The sequence below is a fragment of the Bos javanicus genome, chromosome 6 (assembly GCF_032452875.1).
Source record: "Bos javanicus breed banteng chromosome 6, ARS-OSU_banteng_1.0, whole genome shotgun sequence".
Classification (NCBI taxonomy): domain Eukaryota; kingdom Metazoa; phylum Chordata; class Mammalia; order Artiodactyla; family Bovidae; genus Bos; species Bos javanicus.
In genome coordinates this window covers 299,798-319,698 of record NC_083873.1, presented here as the reverse complement: position 1 = coordinate 319,698, position 19,901 = coordinate 299,798, and the positions used below count along the sequence as shown (strand labels likewise).

Below are 19,901 nucleotides of genomic sequence, written 5' to 3'. Positions count from 1 at the left end.
CCACAGTTTGAAAGGATCAATTCTGTGTTCCCTTGCCCTCTTTAGGGTCCAACTCTCACATCCATACATGACTACTGGAAAAACCATAGCTTTGACTATATGGACCTTTGTAGGCCAAGTGATGTCTCTGCTTTTGAAAACGCTGTCTAGATTCATCATAGCTTTTCTTCCAAGAAGCAAACATCTTTTAATTTCATGGCTGCAGTCACCATCTACAGTGATTTTGGAGCCCAAGAAAATAAAGTCTGTCACTGTTTCTGTTGTTTCCCCATATTTTTGCCATGAAGTGATGGGACCAGATGCCATAATCTTCATTTTTGAATGTTGAGTTTTAACCCAGCTTTATCACTCTCCTCTTTCACCTTCATCAAGAAGCTTTTTAGCTCCTCTTTGCTTTCTGCCATTAAAGTGGTATCATCTGCATATCTGCGATTATTGATAACAACCTGGAAATCTTGATTCCAGCTTGTGAGTTGATTCAGTCCATCATTTCACACGATGTACTCTGCATAATGGAAAGCGATAACAAACCTAGACAGTGTGTTGAAAAGCAGAGACATTACTCTGCCGACAAAGGTCCATATAGTCAAGGCTATGGTCTTCCCAGTGGTCACATACAGTTGTGAGAGCTGGACCATGAAGAAGGCAGAATGCCAAAGAATTGATGCCTTCGAACTGTGGTGTTGGAGATTCCTGAAGGTCCTTTGGACAGCAAGGAGATCAAACCAGTCAATCTTAAGGGAGATCAACCCTGAATATTCACTGGAAGGACTGATGGTGAAGCTGAAGCTCCAGTACTTTGGTCATCTGATGTGTACAGATGACTCATTGGAAAAGTCCCTGATGCTGGGAAAGACCAATGGCATAAAGAGAAGAGGGCATCAGAGGATGAGATGGCTAGACATGAGCATGAACTTGGGTAAACTCTGGGAGATGGTGAGGGACAAGGAGGTCAGGCATGCTTCCTGGGGTCCACGGGGTCAAATAGACATGACTGGGCAACTGAATAGCAATGACTCTGCATATAAGTTAAATAGCAGAGTGATACTATAGAGCCTTCACATACTCTTTTTTTTTTTTTTTTCGGATATATCCTTCACATACTCTTTTCTCAATTTTGAACCAGTCCATTGTTCCATCTTCAGTTCTAACTGTTGCTTCTTGTCCTGCATACAGCTTTATCAGGAGACAGGTAAGTTGGTCTGGTATTCCCATATCTTTAAGAATTTTCCACAATTTGTTGTGATCCACATAGTCAAAGACTTTAGTGTGGTCAATAAAACACAAGTGGATATTTTTTCTGGAATTCCTTTGCTTTTTCTATGATTCAATGAATGTTGGCAATTTGATCTCTGGTTCCTCTGCTTCTTCTAAATTCAGATTGTACATCTGGAAATTCTCGTACATTTGAAGCCTAGCTTGAAGGATTTTGAACATTACCTTGCCAGAATGTGAAGTAAGTGCAATTGTGCACTAGTTTGAACATTCTTTGGCATTTCCTTTCTTTGGGATTGAAATGAAAACTGACCTTTTCCAGTCCTGTGGCTGGAACTACAGCATATAATGAACTCATTTCAAAAATACATTCAAAGGAAGCTGGGAACTTAGATGAAAGACTTCAATAAATTGCTTCCTAAAATAGGCAGTAAATAAACAATTTAGAAGGAGTTGCAGTAGAAGAGTGTGAAATCTCTTTCTCCGTGTCTTAAAATTATAACATTCCCACGTATGTCCACAGTGCTTTAAATATTTTACATTATATAGTGAATATTGAAAGACATACAGAAAGAGGTTACTTCCAACTAGGTAATGTTATAATTTCCCCCAATGGAACTATGATTTCCTTTCTAAATATAGGAGCTCTCCTTTTTTGAATCTGAGATTAGATGGTCTTATGGTTGACTTGTTAACACATTTATTTTTATCTGGGTTAGGTTGGATCAGTGATTCTGAAGACTCTGGTTTCTTCACTAAAAATTGCTTCAATGGTAGATTCATCACCTGGTTGGCAAATGCTAGGTTATTTCCAGAACAAGAACTTACTCTGAACCTGGGTATGATCAGTAAGACAGAAACCAAAATATGTTATTTTTTTTTTCCTTCGTGAAATGAAATATATACTATCTTTGCTGCCAGAGTCCCCAAAACTCGCAAAACATAAACTGACTGTCATTGACACTCCCATGTTCTCTTCCAATCTACACAGTAAAGTCTAAGTTCAATTACACAGATGGTGAGGCCAAATTTCCAAAAAAGGGACCATACTCCATTTTTGCTATCGCCAAGTGTACAGAAATATCTTGCTGCTGCTGCTGCTAAGTCGCTTTAGTCGTGTCCGACTCTGTGTGACTCCATGGATGGCAGCCCACCAGGCTCCCCTGTCCCTGGGATTCTCCAGGCAAGAACACTGGAGTGGGTTGCCATTTCCTTCTTCAATGCATGAAAGTGAAAAGTGAAAGTGAAGTCACTCAGTTGTGTCCAACTCTTAGCGACCCCATGGACTGCAGCCTACCAGGCTCCTCTGTCCATGGGATTTGCCAGGCAAGAGTACTGGAGTGGGGTGCCATTGTCTTCTCCAACAGAAATATCTTAAGTTTCAGTAAATCTCAGTATAAAATAAATAGTTATTCAAGCTCTCTATGGACTGGAGTTTATTATGTGAGTGTCTGCTTTCTATTGCAGGTAAAGAAGTTTGCGGTCTTTCATGGAACTTCCATTTACCAACCTGGAAATGGCATTCATTTTACTAGCTTTTGTTATATTTTCCTTCTTTACCCTGGCTTCCATCTACACTAATCCCAATGAGAGGAATGAAGGTAAGGAGAGAGAGCTCTTCATAATAGTCTCCATTTCCTTTCCCCACCCAATCATCTTTCTCTACGATTTGATTTGATTTAGTTTCTAATTGTATGTTTAAGGGTGTGTATGTGTGAGAGAGAGACAGAGAGAGAGACAGAGAGATAGAGAGAGTTTGCTTGTTTAATAGCCTGAAATATCTACTACAATATTTTGCCCCTATTTATTAAGAAACATTTGGAAATGGTAACAACTATTCACATGACTTTTTATCCCAGAACTTGATGGATCTTAATGCCCTAAATTTTACATATATATAAAATTTTTCTTTCACCATCCTCTGTTCCTGCCCCTCATCCCTGTTGCCATCAGAAACTTAAAATGTGCAAAAAAGTCCAATGTCTTTCAAAGTCTTTAGAGGTAACTTTTCACATGAAACAAATTCCATTATTTTGTAAGTATATCATGTGTGCATTTTTGTTCAGCTCTACATAGGAAGGAAAAGAATTAAAGGGTTTTTTTTTTTTTACTAATGAGCTCTTGTCAAAGCCCATACATCTTTCAAAAAATACGTGGAAGTATTTAAATAACTCAACATCATGTTTCCTCATTGCCAATAATAAAAAGTATAATTTAAATGGCTGTTATTAATATTTTACTGTAGTTCAGGGCCCACCATGTTTTACAGAAAATTAATGGTAACTGACCATGTTTGAGGGCAAAAATTTTAATGTGTGTGCATACATATGTGTATACATACATATGTATAACATACGCCAAGAAAACAACACAAAGTTTAGGAGAATAAGACAAAATTGCAAAAACAACAACAACAACAACTGTGTTTCTTAAAATTGTGATATCTCTCTATTAGCTTCTGACTATGAAAGAAGTGCTGTCTGTGAAATACATTATTATTCTCTATCTTACAGGCATACAACACTTGTAGAAAACAAACAAACAAAAACCATTGTAAATAGACATTCCATTTTGTGCTGACATGAAGATTAGGAAAATTAATTAAAGTCCATAAATTCTTTCTCATGCTCCATATTGTTTAAATTTAATGGGTTTGGTTGAAGGAAAGAGTAAAACCAAAATACCAATTCAGTTCAGTTCAGTCACTCAGAGGTGTCCAACTATTTGTGACACCATGGACTGCAGCATGCCAGGCCTCACTGTCCATCACCAACTCCCAGAGTTTACTCAAACTCATTTCCATTGAGTTGGTGATATCATACAACCATCGCATCCTCTGTCGTCCCCTTCTTCTCTCTCCTTCAATCTTTGGCAGCATCAGAGTCTTTTCCAATGAGTCAGTTCTTTGAATCATGTGACCAGAGTATTGGAGTTTCAGCTTCAGCATCAGTCCTTCCAATGAACACCCAGGACTGATCTCCTTTAGGATGGACTGGTTAGATCTCCTTGCAGTCCCAGGGACTCTCAAGAGTCTTCTCCAACACCACAGTTAAAAAGCATCGATTCTTCAGCGCTCAGCTTTCTTTACAGTCCAACTCTCACATCCATACATGACTACTGGAAAAACCATAGCCTTGAATAGATGGACTTTTGTTGGCAAAGTAATGTCTCTGCTATTTAATATGCGGTCTAGTATCTTTTTTTAAATTTTTGATCATAATGTTTCTTCCAAGGAGCAAACATCTTTTAATTTCATGGCTACAGTCACCATCTGCAATGATTTTGGAGCCCAAGAAAATTAAGTCTGTCACTGTTTTCTTTGTTACCCCATCTATTTGCCATGAAGTAATGGGACCAGATGCCATGATTTTAGTTTTCTGAATGTTGAGGTTTAAGCCAACTTTTGCACTCTCCTCTTTCACTTTCATCAAGAGGCTCTTTAATTTTACTTTCTGCCATAAGGGTGGTGTCATCTGCATATCTGAGGTTATTAATATTTCTCCCAGCAATCTTGATTCCACCTTGTGCTTCATCCAGTCCAACATTTCTCATGATGTATTCTGCATATAAGTTAAATAAGCAGGGTGACAATATACAGCCTTGATGTACTTCTTTCCTTATTTGGAACCAGTCTGTTCCATGTCCAGTTCTAACTGTTGCTTCTTAACCTGCATATGGATTTCTCAAGAGGCAGGTCAAGTGGTCAGATATTCCCATCTCTTGAAGTATTTTCCACAGTTTGCTGTGATCCACACAATCAAAGGCTTTGGCATAGTCAATAAAGCAGAAGTAGATGTTTTTCTGGAACTCTCTTGCTTTTTTGATGATCCAACAGATGTTGACAATTTGATCTCTTGTTATTCTGCCTTTTCTAAATCCAGCTTGAACATCTGGAAGTTCATGGTTCATGTACTATTGAAGCCTGACTTGGAGAATTTTGAGCATTACTTTGCTAGTGTGTGAGATGAGTGCAATTGTATGGTAGTTTGAACAATTACTTTAACAGTAAAGTAACTACTGTTACTTTAAAGTAACTTTAACAGTACTTTAAACTTTAACAGTAGTGTCTTTTTCTCACACATAAAACCTGGGAGTAGTAAGTTCTCTGCTGACGACATGCACTCCCTGGTGTCCTGGACTCTGTCCACACTGTCTCGGTTCTCTCCAATTTCCTGCTGCAGCTCCCAAGTCTGGCCAATGTATCATTGGATGCCAGTCAGCAAGAAGGAAGAAGGCACACCTATATTAAGGACACTGCCAGAATCTGCATAGACCACATTCCTTTGGCCAGAATTTAGTCCATGGCCATACCCGCAGGAAAACTGGGAAATGTAATAGTTATTTTAGAAGACATGTACTGAGCAAAATTTTGAGTTTGTTTCTAAAGGAGGAGGAGTACAACCAGCAGTGTCTGCCAGACACGTAAACTTATAACCACACATTCACTCTAGGGTGGTAGTCATTAAACAGGGAACATTTGAGCTAGAAGGAATGTTAAGAGAGCATCTAATTTACTGATGTTTAACCAGAAATAAATATCAGAAAGATGAATCATGCTTGGCACCCATCACAAGCCAAGCAAATATGTATCTCTGGATGTTATACTTGGCTGTGTCTTTAAAACAAAGCCTCCTCCACTCCCGAGTTTTCTAGCTTTCATCTTTGGTTAAGAAGCACTTTCAGATGTGACAACATCTGAGACCCACAAATGTTTAGCAAGTTTCTCAAGTGTTCAGTTAGTTAGTAAAAGAGCTAAAACTAGAGTACAGTCTCCCAATTCCATGTTCCTGTCCACTGTCTGCACCCCTGTGACTCCCCAGTTTTGATCCATGGTCCGAGCCAGTCATAGAAATTTACCTTTCTTTTACACACTTATACTCCATTTTTCATAATTTCCTTTTTCTTCAATTCTGTTTCTCTTATGTTTATTTTGAAAGCTAAAGCAATTCCTCCCTTTAAATACTGTTACACTAACAGAACTAGAATTCTGCTCAAGGATTCCCATCAAAGAACACTCTTGCTTCCCTTCATAACCACCAGGTCAGTTACAAGCACAATTTTGCATGAAAGCACAAAATGTATATGCTTTCCTAAATGTCATAAGATCCATGAGTAAAATACACTTTCATTAAAATAACAGATCTCTTTTAATTTCCTTTATGGCACAAGTAGTGAATTACAGGAACCATTAAAAATAAAGTTGAGAGACATTTAATTTCACATGTTTATTAAAAATCTAGTAGACTCTGCAATGAGTAACAATGAATCTAAAGCTGAAGAGACTCAGTTCCTATGTCAAAAACTGGCATAGTCTCATGAAGGATTCAGTTGTATAACCAGAGCAGGCTCAGTAAATGTTTGACCAGAGGTTTTGACTAAGGATGATGAGATTATAATGGAAGCTCTTCCTCAGGGGAACTGAGGAGGGCTTTACAGAAGAGATGACCACCCTGGTGCAGTTGATATTGACAGAGTAAGATGGGCGGGGTGAATTTCAAATAAGAAAGCGGCTGAAATGAAAAATTAAATATATGAGATTAAAAAATCAGCTATAATTTTGAATGCATCTCAAGTCAAGCAAGGAATTGAATGGAACTGATCATTGACCAGTGTCTTCTGAAGCCCTTCAGAGGTCAAAAGAGGAACCACACATTTTAATAAAGTCTTTCTTAAACCTAAAAGAAGTGAGCATATGCCTCAACCACCCATGTGAGGTCAGAGGCTCTCAAGCTCTAACTTGCATACAAATCATATAGAGATTTTATGAAAAAGTAGACTATGTTCAGTAGGTCTGGGTGGGGCATTTCTGCATTTCTAACAGGCTTCCAGGTGACAACCATCATCCAGAAGACTAACCAAGCCACAGATGTGACACTCCCAGACACGAGGAAGTCAGACTCATCTGTGTGCAGCAGGGGAGGAGGGAGATTGACTATGTGGCTGGTTGTCCACTTTCCAGCAATCAAGGTGTTACATGGCACAGGGCACACAGAACAGGAGGAGATGGTCTCAGCTTCCAGTACATTCTTGTCTCAAGTTCTAACACATCAAGAGTGGGTAAATTCACGTTTAAGAAAAATATTTTATGTCTTTAAAAGAGGTGAGAACCATTGAAAATCATTCTTAAATTTTTTAGGAAAAAAATTGTACTCAATTGAAGTATTGTTGATTTACAATGCTATGTTAGTTTCAGGTGTACAGCACAGTGATTCAGCTATATAGGTCTACTTTTTCAGATTATTTTCCCTTGTATACTCAGATAAAATACTGAGTATAGTTCCCTGTTCTATACAATAGGTCCTGGTTATGAGAATTATTCTTTAAAAAATCAGAAAATCTTAGCATTGTAAGATTTATAAAACTCTTAATAGTTTGCACATCTTCACTATCTCATTTGTAATCAACATTCTCAATTCTCTTACTCTATGCCTTTCTATAAAGGAACAGTTAAGATAACTTTATTTATTGAAAGAGGGTACAAAGTGTGACAAAGCCTTGAGACATTTCAGAAAATTTTACTTTTTGAGAAACTGACCAAGAACCCACATTTTTCCCATTATTGTAAGAAGTCTCCAGAAAAAGTTTTTCAAAGACTGTCAATTCAACTCTTCTTCCTGGAGGAAGTTTGGCGATTTTGATCCCCAACTGAAGTTGCATAGATCATTTACATTTGAATTTTCAGAGTTACTTAAGAATGTTGCTTTTGTTCTAGACCATAAGATATATTTTAAAATTTAAAGTCAAAACTTAACATAGTGCTTGTTTGCAAATCTGAGTCCAATAAAAGCAGAATTCAGTCACTGTAGAAAACCATGTAGCCCAAAAAAAATCTTGTCTGGGCAAGGAAACTTCACCTACCACCACTATGATGAAAAGTATTGTCTCCCATGGACTTTCTAATCACACCAACAGATTCTTGCATTACACAAGCACTCAGAATTAGTCATCCCAGATCATTATTGATGTCCTTTGAGATTCATAGGTGCTTAATTCAATGTCATATTGTCTACCTTCAAAGTAACAGAATGAAGTATTTGTCACTTGATAATTATAGAATTAACTTGGATGGTGCATTTCCAAAAAAGTTTTAAGAATCCACTCAACCTGAAAAAAAAAAAAGGTTATCTTATCTTAATGACTTAAAAATTGAGAAAAATTAAAGTCATAAAGGTAGTGAAACCGAAATGATGCAGGACTACTTTTTCCCAGCCCAGGACATTGTTTACTGGACTCCCTGTCTCACTGTCAGCATAAAAGCAATGATGATGGAAATGTTTATTAGGTGACTTCCGTGTAAAAGGCAAGAGGCCAAGCACTTTAGATTACTTTGTTATCTGTTTAATCTTAAAATAACCTTATGAGAAAGGTAATAGTAACCTCACTGTTTACAAGTGAGGACTTTGAAGCTTTGGCTTTGACCTCAGACTACTGGGCTAATGAGTGAAGTGCACAGGTAGGACTCAGTACACAGGATCCAGAACCTGGTGCACTTTCTCTCCAGATTCCCTTGAAAAAGGTATTTGCTTTTTTAAAAAATGCATGTACCTCTCTTTTTTCCTACAAAGAACTTAAATTGGCTAAAATATATATAACAATCAGTCAGTCAGTTCAGTCGCTCAGTCATGCCCGACTCTTTGTGACCCCATGAATCACCACGCCAGGCCTCCCTCTCCATCACCAACTCCTGGAGTTCACTCAGACTCACGTCCATCGAGTCAGTGATGCCATCCAGCCATCTCATCCTCTGTCATCCGCTTCTCCTCCTGCCCCCAATCCCTCCCAGCATCAGAGTCTTTTCCAATGAGTCAACTCTTCGCATGAGGTGGCCAAAGTACTGGAGTTTCAGCTTTAGCATCATTCCTTCCAAAGAAATCCCAGGGCTCATCTCCTTCAGAATGGACTGGTTGGATCTCTTGCAGTCCAAGGGACTCTCAAGAGTCTTCTCCAACACCACAGTTCAAAAGCATCAATTCTTCGGTGCTCAGCTTTCTTCACAGTCCAACTCTCACATCCATACATGACCACTGGGAAAACCATAGCCTTGACTAGACAGACCTTTGTTGTCAAAGTAATGTCTCTGCTTTTGAATATGCTATCTAGGTTGGTCATAACTTTCCTTCCAAGGAGTAAGCGTCTTTTAATTTCATGGCTGCAATCACCATCTGCAGTGATTTTGGAGCCCCCCAAAATAAAGTCGGACACTGTTTCCCCATCTATTTCCCATGAAGTGATGGGACCAGATGCCATGATCTTCGTTTTCTGAATGTTGAACTTTAAGCCAACTTTTCACTCTTCTCTTTCACCTTCATCAGGAGGCTTTTTAGTTCCTCTTCCCTTTCTGCCATAAGGGTTGTGTCATCTGCATATCTGAGGTTATTGATATTTCTCCCAGCAATCTTGATTCCAGTTTGTGCTTCTTCCAGCTCAGAGTTTCTCATGATGTGCTCTGCATAGAAGTTAAATAATCAGGGTGACAATATACAGCCTTGATGTACTCCTTTTCCTATTTGGAACCAGTCTGTTGTTCCCTGTCCAGTTCTAACTGTTGCTTCCTGACCTGCATACAAATCTCTCAAGAGGCAGGTCAGGTGCTCTGGTATTCCCATCTCTTTCTTATTATATATATTTTATAATATATTATATTTTTAATATAGTAAAATATATAAAATATATTTTATTATATATATATATATATATAAAATAAGGTAAAGCTAAATTTCCAGTAAGTAGATAAAGAAATCCAAACAAAGGGAAAAATAAAGGTGAGGAAATCATTAATAAATAGTCTTGGTGAGGAGAAGACTAGCATCCCATTTCAGTGAAAAGTACAAATTGTGTTATTAAAGATTCCTGTTCCTGTCCTGATTTTGCCATTGGTTACTTTGTGACTTAAGAAAATTGAACAAATTCCCAAAGCCTTTGTTTGTCATGTGGTAGGTATAAAATGACACTTGCCTCATAGAGTTGAAGTGAGATGTACATGAACTAAAGCATGGAAATGCAGAAGGCTGGCTGCTATTGAAGTTTTCTTTTTTGAAGTCTTCATGATTAGGAATTTTAACAGAGCAATTAGAGTCATTATAAATTAAAAAAAAATATTTACTACAGAACCAAGAAAATTTAACTCAGGCAACCCACACACTCGGTCAAAGTATTTGTTTTAAATATAGTATATATCAATATAACCTATTCAATACCCATCAACTGCAAGATGAAATCACATATAAAAGATAAAAACATGATGTCAGGAAATGGCAAAGACTCTTGGAGTCACTCAGACAAAGCCATTTACAAATGAACATTTAATAGAGTTATACTGCCTACCAGATGAGGAAAAGAAAGATGTACAGAAACCTCAAAAGCAAAGTGACTATCAAAATATAGAAACACATCTAAGAAAACTAATGAAACCTTGAATATTTTTTGCAAAAAGTATCCTCCATAAAATTGCGCTATGGAAACCACAAGTAAAGAGTGTTATATGAAATTATGGTCCCCCAAACCAATGCCTCCTCCATTCTTTATGTTAAAATTAGCTTATGGCTGCAGCTACAAATATCCTTTTATTAAATAAGTGATATCATCAATTTATTTTTATTATTTTAAGTTTTATTTTTCAAGATAAAGGTTCATTCACATTTTTTTTTTACTGTCTTATCTTAAATTTTACCCTGGAAGGAGATTCACTTTAAATGATCATTTCCAGTATTTATTACTATCATTAAAAAAAAAGTTTTCTGTTATGGAATTATAGTCAATGGTTTTTATCCAAGCATGCTGGATGAATGCTCTTAAATCTACCCACTTGTAGGAAGTGGGTGTGAAATTTGGTTCTATGCTTTCTTTAAAGCCAAACCAGAGGAGGAAACTGACAATATTTACCTGAGCTCTGTGTTTCTGCAAAGCAGTTATAGTTAGGAAATTCCCCAAGCTTTTGTTTTCCAAAATCTCCTTGCTCTTGTGTTCCAGGAACATTGCAAAGAAGATTTTTTCCATACAATGTGGGAAGGACTTGCTGTCCATTCTTTCTCTTGATCCCTAGAGATTCTTGAGGGCTCTGTTGTTTACCTATGTTGTTTACCTATGGCAGGGACAAACACAGACCTTTCCCCTTTTACCTGAACCTCTTGGTGAGGACAGAAAACTCCTTGTTCTTTGTCTCATGGATGGCTTGGCTGAGATTAGAGTTGTTTGTCCCCCCATGAAATCAGCTAACACACAAAGATAAACTTTTCCTGCACAGCTAACTGAAGGGGAGTTCCACTGATGGCAGAACAATGCAAAAAAATAAATAAATAAATAAAGCATCCCACCTGGAATGTCTCCAGTACTCCCTATAAAGCTAAGAAGAAACCAGCTGATGAGGCATAGTGATCTCAGACCTTGGGTGACTTCTCTATCACAAGATTCTGAATAAAATCAAAATAATTCCTATTTTGGTTTTTGTCTTCCTAAATAGGATAATCTGATATGTATATGATATGTATATGATAAAAATACTATATATTTTTAGCTAAAAAATATATTGCTATATTTTAGCAACTATAGTTGCTAATTGAAATATGACTATTTCTAGTATCAAGGAAAGAAAGATGTGTTCATTAGTAAAAAATCTCATGAGAGACTCTAACTTGTTGGTTTTAAATTTTTTTTGGCTGAAAACCACTTCCAGATTCTCCACCTACACACTTACCTACACGTGAACAACCGAAAGTTTCATAAGACAATATTTAATCTCACTGCAAGCAATATATTTTAGTACTTTGTATAATACTTTTTAATACTTTATCTTTCTTTTTAAAGCTGACATCAATCCATCTAATAGACCACATGATATATTAAATTTCAATTAAGTTCTATAAAATTCCATTAAATTCTAACCATGTCTCAATTCTAAATTCAGCAATAGCATCAAGTATAGCAATGTATATGTACAAATGAAATGTAAATGTACATAACCATTTTCACATGGTACAAGTCAATCTCCCAGGCAGAAACCTTTGTTTAACTTACCATTGCTTAGAGAATAAAATGAAAATTCCCAAGGCCCCTGGTTTCTTCCAAGTGGGAATTTTCCTTTTACCTGCTAATAATGCCCTCTTCCTTCTCTTCTATCTGATTTTTATTCTTCAAACCTAAATTCATCTTCTCCTTCTGTAATCACTCAAACTAAAATGAATTCTTCCTGTGGAACTTTTATATATTATTAACATAACACTGATCTTTATCACCTTGTGCCCCCCTTGCCTGGCCCTGAGAACTGTTTCCCAGTCCCTGGGTCACATGGTCAAGCAAGATGAATCCTCTTTCTTGTGTATTTGAGGAAGGCATCGCCCTGTAGGGAGTAATGCCACATGCCCATCTTTCCCTCTTCTGTGACACGAGTAGACTAAGAAACAGAGCTAGTTTTGATTTTCTAGGGAGAGATTTCAATGTCTAAAGGTGAAAACCAGTAAACCAAATTTGTGGTGCCTGGAGGAGAAAATAAAATTTAAATATATATATATATATATATATATATAAAATCTTTGTGTTTATTGGAAATACAACTACAAAATAATAAGAATTCCATAACTTGTTACCGAAATTGCTTGACTATTCAGAAAAATATATTTTTATTTCATTCTGTTTACAAAAAGACACTTCTAGGCATGGAGTGACAATAAACAATTATCCAGTCTCCAGTCACACCCTTAAACTTTGTAGACTTATAGGAGAAATAAAGCAGATAGAGAAATGCACAAAATAGTAATTCTTGCACACATCATACATTTATCTTGTTATGAATTTTCCCTGAAAAACTAAAGCAAAAATAAGATAGTAAATCACCAAAAGCAATGTTTTAAAGGAAAAGAAAAGCCACTTTGCATTCCCCTTGTATATCAGCTTGTAATGCAGAGATTGGATCTATCTTAGTCACTGCTTCATTCCAGCACTTAAACACTGCCTTGGACATAGCTAGTTCTCAATGATTAAATACTGAGTGAATTAATAAATATGTTGTTGTTATTTGTTGCTAAGTCATGCCTGACTCTTTTGCGACCCTATGGACTGTAGCCCGCCAGGCTCCTCTGTCTATGAGATTTCCCAGGAAAGAATACTGGAGTGGCTTGCCATTTCCTTCTCCAGGAGATCTTCCCAGCCCAGGGATCAAACCTGTGTCTCCTGGCTTTATTCTTTACCACTGAATCACCAGGAAAGTTTCAAATTAATAAATACCCATAGATTGTTTCTTTAGACAGGTTTAACATGAATTCCAAATATTATAAGCAGAATACATCATCTCACTCATTCCCTAACTTTTCCTACTGCTACTACTAGTAGCTCATATTGTTTTATGTGTGTGAAAAAAAGTGAAAGCATTAGTTGCTTAGTCATTTTCAACTCTTTACAACCCCATGGAGTATAGCCCACCAAGCTCCTCTGTCCATGGAATTCTCCAGGCGAAAATACTAGAGTGAGTATCCATTCCCTTCTCCAGGGTATCTTCCTGACCAAGGCCTTGAACCTGTGTTTCCTGCACTGTAGGCAGATTCTTCACCATTTGAGCCATCATGGAAGTCTCTGTTTTATGTGTATGCATCATTTAACCCCCATATTAAACTTATGAGGTAGATATTTCCACTGTACTGTATCTAAAAACCAAAAGAATACAACTTAGAATACTATTTATAAACAGGATCCTGACCCATGAACTTCTGAATGAACAGAACTGCCATGATGAAGCTGGTTTATGTACAGAGACAGGATGTGAACTATTTATAAGGCTCATTCTTGAAAACTCATTGATATACTTCACAAATGACCTCAGAAAACAGAACTCAATACAGAGAGGGTCTCCATGTGCTCCACGTACATTGGATCACTTCCTATAATGTTCAGGTTTGATACACCCATAAATGGAGAAATATATTTTAACCTTAATCAAAACATAACAAGGATGCATATGCCTGCTGGACAAAAGAAATTATTAATGCATGGCAAAGTCAAATATAAAAAGTTTTATGGATATCCATTTTTTATATCATTCAGACTCTTGGTTCCTCTTATTTCCTTGAATTATGAAGAATTAATTTCCACCAGTTTTATTGTTCTTTAGTTTTCAAGTTGAACTTAGTGTGACCACCTCCTCATACCTTTAGAGAAGACTCTGGTGTGATGCAGCCTATTTCCTGCCTGAATTATATTGTCCACCTGCACCAGGCCCTGTCTTTGAAAACTGCCTGCTCTAATGACCAATAGGAAGTGTAAAATGTAAGTGACCCAACAGGGAATTTTAAGGGTATCCTAGGTAGGAAATGGTCCTTCATCAAAGGGGTGCTCAGTCTCCTGACAAACAGGGGCTTCCAACTCTTCACCACTCCCTCACCACACCAGACCCTGTGGGAGCTATCTGGTGAGAGCCTTGGTGACTCTACCATGATGCATGGAGCTTGAAAGATATTAAGTCCAAGACTGGTAGCTCTCTTCCTCATTAAGATAAATTTCAAATTATTTTGAAATCCCTTAGTAAGATTCTAAAACATTTTCTGTTAAGAATTTCTCCAGATGTTCCAGCTGCTGTTATACAACAGTGTCAGTGTGTATCCTTCCCATGCTTCCTACCTTAAAAGACTAGATGGAGGGTCATTAGAAAGCAACAGTTAGAATATACGTGTTAGAGTCAGAGAGAAATGAATTGACTCCTGCCCCTATTACTCACTTGCAGTAACTTGAGCAAACTTTATAAATACTCCAAGGCTCACTTCACCTATATAATAACAATTATCTGCACAAGGCTGCTGTAAAAATTAGAATATGACAAAATACTTAAAAAAACACTACTTACATATTTTAAGAATGAAACCATAACTACTGCTTTCATTATTTCATTCTTATTCTTCTTCTTGTTCAGACTGTTCTTTGTTTTGAGTCTGTAATCTGCTATTTGTAGGGTGAGGTTGCTCAAGTGACTTTGTAACAACCAGCCTGCTGTAGTTAGGGAGCTTGCTGTCTGCTAAGCTGATGGTTTGCTGTTGTTACTAGAATACTCTTTTGGCATTTCTCCTATTACAAATCATTCATTTGCTCCATAGTACAATTATGTTGAAATTAGTCTTTTTTCTATAATTATATTTTGTTCTTTTGGGTTTTTTTTGTTTTGGTTTGGTTTTCTTGGTGACACTAGTAGATAAAAGTATATACTGAGAACCTTCTTCTCAGCTCTGTGGCAGACATGATCTTTTTTTCAAAAGAAGAAAAGATACCTCCTTTAATCTGCAAAGATTTGCTGAGGCTTCTCTGTCCATGGAATTTTCTAGGCAAGAATACTGGAGCAGTTGGTTTGTCATTTCTTCCTCCAGGGAATCTTCCCAACCAAGGTATCGAATCTAAGTTTCTTGCATTGGCAAGCAGATTCTTTACCACTGAACCTCCTGGGAAGCCCTTGTTTCAACAGCTATACCATAAATAAGCACCAGGCTCTGCCACATGGAAACAGATTTAAATGTAGAGTGTAAAAGTAGGAAGCATTCAATTATTTTAAACAGAGAAGATAAATCAAATCAGACAAGGATGTTCAATAAAGCCATGTTTATTCTAGTGGAAAGTGAAAACATGACAAATCATAGGAGGTGCACAGAGGAATACTGCATAGTAGCTGGGAAATCTCCACATGCACTGTCACTGAAATACCCAGAAGTTCACTAAGTGAAGCAGAATGCTGCTGAATGGGATGAGATCTGGCTTGCACTTTTAGGTTTGTGTAGGTATTTGTGTGTATGTCTGCTCATGCTGCTAAGTCACTTCAGTCGTGTCCGACTCTGTGCGACCCCATAGACAGCAGCCCACTAGACTCCTCTGTCCCTGGGATTCTCCAGGCAAGAATACTGGAGTGGGTTGCCATTTCCTTCTCCAATGCATGAAAGTGAAAAGTGAAAGTGAAATCGCTCAGTCGTGCCGGACTCTTAGCGACCCCATGGACTGCAGCCCACCAGGCCTCTCCGTCCATGGGATTTTCTAGGCAAGAGTACTGGATTGGGTTGCCGTTGCCTTCTCCGTGTCTGCTCATATATACATACAAATATACGTTTATGTATATATATACACAAAAGTATATATGTATATGTATATATACAAATATGTGTGTGTGTGTGTATATATATATATATATATGCATATACAAAGAGGTATATGCATGTATAGTGGTAAAGAATCCACCTGCCAATGCAGTAGATTCCCAGGTTGGGAAGCTTGCCTGGAGGAGGAAATGGCAACCCATTCAGTATTCTTGCCTGCATAATTCCATGGACAGAGGAGCCTGGCAGACTGCAGTCATGGGGTCACATAGAGGCAGACACAACTGAGTATGCATGTAACTGCAAACATGCATATATACATATGTATATGTTTTCAGTGTAGTGCATGTGTGGTCAGTCATGTCTGACTCTGCATCCTTATGGGCTGTAGATCACCAAGCTCCTCTGTCCATAGGATTTTCCAGGCAAGAATATTGGAGTGAGTTGCTACTTCCTTCTTCCAGGATGTATATGCTTATCTGTAGGTTCATACAGGTAAATCAATCTATTGACCATATTGACAATAAGGCCACACTAAAACTGGCAAGAGAAACTCTGGACAGAGGAGTTGGAGGAAGGGTCTTCAGACCCTTTTGAACTGATTGACTGTTGATGATTTTCCTCCTAGCATGTTATAAATGTTTCACAGCTCAATAATCATATAGAGCTGTTTCGAATTTACAAAGTACTTTCACATTCTTCACTGGACTCCCATAAACCTGTTACGTTGAGTCCCGGGGAGGCAGGAAGACCCTTGTGTCCTTCCTGATCTGGGACAGTAGACATGTGACTTTCTGAAGTTACACAACCAGTAAGCAGCAGACCATATATCCTGACACAAGTGCAATGACCTGTATACTCCCAAGTAAGCAAAAATCTCCACCTAAAAAACCCTGTGAATTCGTGGTCACCCTGACAGGATCTCTGGCTCTCATGTCAAAGGATTCCTCACTGTAACTCCCTGTAGCTGGTTCCACACTGCTATAGCTCCCTCCTGAACAGATAACATTTTCATTCAGTCATTAAACAAATATTCATTGAACATCTGCTGTATTCTAGACATTGACAGTATGATACTGAATATGCCATTCAATCATGCATTTGGCAAATACTGATTGAAAGTTTAGCCTGTGTTCACTAATATTTGATTTAGGCAGATATTGACTCTTTCAATCAATAAAATTGCCCTCATAAACATACATGCACAGTATTTCTAAGCTTTGACATTAAATATTTAACCAGGTAACTATTTTATTACATCTTTGATAAATGCTGCTGCTGCTAAGTCGCTTCAGTCATGTCCAACTCTGTGCAACCCCATAGACAGCAGTCCACCAGGCTTCTCCGTCCCTGGGATTCTCCAGGCAAGAACATTGGAGTGGGTTGCCATTTCCTTCTCCAATGCATGAAAGTGAAAATTGAAAGTGAAGTCGCTCAGTCGTGTCCGACTCTTTGTGACCCCATGGACTGCAGCCCACCAGGCTCCTCCATCCATGGACCTTCCCAGGCAAGAGTACTGGAGTGGGTTGCCATTGTCTTCTCCATAGGAAGATAATAGTAGGGTATAAAAATGAAAGTTAATGGAGTAATAAAGAACTAATTAAAAAAAGTTATAATAGTAAAAATATATATATCTAGGAATGTCTCTGGAGCTGTTGTGGTCAGTGTGGCATCAGTTCAGTGTCAGATTGTCCCTTGTTTCAGTTTGTGCTTGTTCTCAGGGTCTATAGTTGCTTCTCAAATACATAGTCTCAGCATGAACTGCAGGGTTTAATCTGTTGCACCTGTCACTTCTGGAGCAGTTCCCATTTCTTTGTTAATTTTGGCTTCCTTTGTTTGCAACTCTCCTCGGTGTCTAATTTCTGCCCTGACACAAGGAGTGAAGGTCGCCACTTATTTAGGCTCACTTGTTCAGTTTTGCTATGGGGAAGGAGGGATACTGCAAACAAATACCACTGGCATGTGTGGGGAGTCCTTGCAGTGGATGGACCACACTGGGTTTGCCACGGACCAAGGTGGTGTGTATTTCCTGGGTCCACACTGCTCAGGCTCCAGGGTGCTCCACCAGGGTACTGTCCCAAGTGGACCCTGTGTTTCATGCACTTCCCAGGTCTAAGCTGCTCAGGTTCTCAGGCGCTCTGCAAAGGCACAGACCCAGATGGGCTGTGTTGTTTTGTGCCCTTCCCAGGTCCAGGCCACTCAGGCAACTGGGGGCTTGGTAAGAGCACTGTCCCAGGTAGGCCATGTGTCCTATGCTCTTCTTCAGTCCCAGGAAACTTAGTTTCCTGAGTGTGCTGCAATGGTACAGTCCCAGGTGTCTCAAGTGTCTCCTCTGGGGAGCTGATTTCAGGCTGTAACACTCTGGTAGATGTGATCTGTCCAGGATCCCAGGAAGATGTAGTTATCAACTAGCAGCCTTCTCATAGTTTGGTGGAAGATGTGGTCTCTGGGGCCATGATTGCAGTAGCCCCTTGACTTCTGGCTCTGGCTGTTACACACCTGCCTCTCTGTCTCCAGGGAGGCAGGGCCCCAAATGGCAGATGGCTTGCTCTCTTTTGGTATTTGCTAGGGCACAATCCTTTGCTCTATGAGCCCATGAGGAGTCACCATGCAGTGCAAGAGCCTTTTGTGGAAAAGGTCCTTTTTTTATTTGAGGAGGGTGGCAGTTGCTATCTCACATTAGCCCCCTCAGATTGTCCTCAGGGCATTCAAGCCTAGTCCTTACCCTAAGGACTGGTGATGTAGCCTGCGCCTCCCTGCACTGTCCCCACTCACCGCTGGCAGAGGCAAGTGTCTGAGCTGCTTCCCCACAAGTAGTTGTAGTTAGGCACACATTCTGTGTTGTTGTTGTTTTTTTTGTTGTTGTTATGTTGCCCTCTGAGATTCATATAGGATAATTTTGAAAGACATTATAATCATTTGCTTACAGTAATCATTTCAACAAATGAATTTATTGGCTACTTTGAATTAATTCTGAATGGAAACTATCAATACAGAAAAGTATATTCCTCACATTTTTATAGAAAAAGATTAAAAATAATTAATTTTTCATCTGTACAACCATTTTCACTTCACATGAATTAATTTCTCTATAGCTATTTATACAGAAAAATCTTAGAAAATGTTAACTAGAGAAGCAATTTTCTTTATGATGTATAATTTTTCTTTTATTGAGTTATAGTTGACATAGCATATTCGTTTCAGGTATACAATATAAGGATTCACTATTTGTACACATTGCAAAATGAACACCATAAAAAATTAGTAATGTCTGCCACCATTCATAGTTAGATAAAAAAAAAAAACGTTTCTTGTGATGAGTGCTGTTAAGATTTACTCTTTTGGCAACGTAACATTTCAAAAATTAATAAGCAAATATCGCTTTAGGAACTTGGAAATGACAAGGATTCCAGGCATGATTTCCCCTGACCTAGGCAAAATAAATTCTGCTGTTCACACACCACTGGCTGAAAAGCAAAGTTAAGAATGATGGCACTAAAATAAAAATTTGAAGCAGAGCTAAGTGGGAAGAAAGTTGAGGGCAGAGGTCCCTCTGGGAGATGAGACACACAATGTGGGAGCTGAAAGAGAAAATCAATTCTTCCTTACCATTCCCTAGGGAGAAGTAAA

The 19,901-nt window shown here is 38.2% G+C and overlaps 1 long non-coding RNA gene across 1 annotated transcript in view; it reads left to right on the top strand.

Annotated features, from left to right (window-relative positions):
• The window catches only part of LOC133249190 (uncharacterized), a 76,835-nt gene that overhangs the window by 43,768 nt on the left and 13,166 nt on the right, over window positions 1-19,901 (top strand). The window contains exon 2 of the long non-coding RNA XR_009736865.1: window positions 2,683-2,816. This is a non-coding gene — a long non-coding RNA (uncharacterized LOC133249190). The remainder of the gene's footprint in view (window positions 1-2,682; window positions 2,817-19,901) is intronic.